A 1,210-nucleotide genomic window follows, 5' to 3' on the forward strand; every position below is an offset into this window, starting at 1 on the left:
GTGAGCGGACTTTTGCTTTAATAACTCCAAGCGCGGTGTAGGAATCACTCCTAATTACCGCTCGTGTGTCTTTTCAAATAGAACCGCGGAACCCGAGGAAAACTCCAGCAGAGGCACCGGTAAAATTCCGGTCCGCCAGAGACCGATGGTGATTAACACATTAGACGGTCAAAAGGGATCACAGTAAGTGACCGCACATCTGTGTTACAACGCATTCGGATGCGTGTAGGAACTCAACAAAGGAAAATGAGTAACACACTTACTTTATTTACAGCGCACTGTCTGATAAACGAATGATTTGACAACAGAGAATTACAAATAATTGGTCCTCTTACCTACACCCAGGTATGAACACATTGCTAACTTCCCATTTGAATCGCATATTATGTTTATAACTGGCATTTCAAAAAAATTCCTGGTCTTTCTAGAAAAACGCACAGACTCTTCAAAATCTCACAAGTCATTTGGACGAACCGAACTACCTCAAGTCCCTAGAGGTACGTGTCGTTTTAGAAGTTGTACATAGGAGAAGATTTTAGCGGGTTGATGGGAGCATCTAGTAATAAGTATCCACTATTTGTTGTGTTTTCATTATTAGGTTTAACAAATGGGGAAAGGAATTCACTTGGCCCTGAAGAGAGTTTGAGAAGAATCCTCCCAAACTCGAAACGCGTAGGCTGATAGGATCAAGTCCTATGGATTAATAAATAGACAAAATTGCTAGTAACTTTAAGCCTATCAACATTTCTACCGAGAGGTGGTTGTGTTGTTTTTGGAGCCTGATTAAAAAGTTCCATTTTGGTCAAATATTTCCAAATATTGTTGGTTCGCAATAATGTTATGAAAAAATATGTTGATAATTCTTCCCCCCTCTTTTTTTTTGTGAAATGATATCACATGATTTTTTTGTGTATTATTTGTTTCTTACACGTCTTCACAATGTATATGTATGTATGGTGTGTTAAGTCATTGCATAATCACGCATTTTTTGACTAAAGGTTTTTCATTGTAAATATTGGACACTAAAAATGTTATGGTCAGTACGTTCAAGACTTTGATATTTCTCTTGACCATAGTGATATTCGTTTTTTTGATAAAATTGATGAATAAAACCGGCGCAACTAATCGCCAAGGTAAACATATTAAATAGTGTTTATCTTTTTTTCATCCTCAAATCTAATGGAGTGAAATTCATTGAAGTGCGGGGTTT

The 1,210-nt window shown here is 37.1% G+C and overlaps 1 long non-coding RNA gene across 1 annotated transcript; it reads left to right on the forward strand.

Moving 5' to 3' along the window:
* The first annotated feature begins 274 nt into the window (after positions 1-274).
* LOC144827750 (uncharacterized) lies at positions 275-768 on the forward strand. Its single transcript, XR_013610345.1, has 3 exons — positions 275-345; positions 429-497; positions 599-768. It is a non-coding gene; the product is annotated as an uncharacterized LOC144827750 (long non-coding RNA).
* The last annotated feature ends 442 nt before the right edge of the window (positions 769-1,210 follow it).

The sequence above is a fragment of the Lissotriton helveticus genome, chromosome 4_1, assembly GCF_964261635.1.
Source record: "Lissotriton helveticus chromosome 4_1, aLisHel1.1, whole genome shotgun sequence".
Lineage (NCBI taxonomy): Eukaryota > Metazoa > Chordata > Amphibia > Caudata > Salamandridae > Lissotriton > Lissotriton helveticus.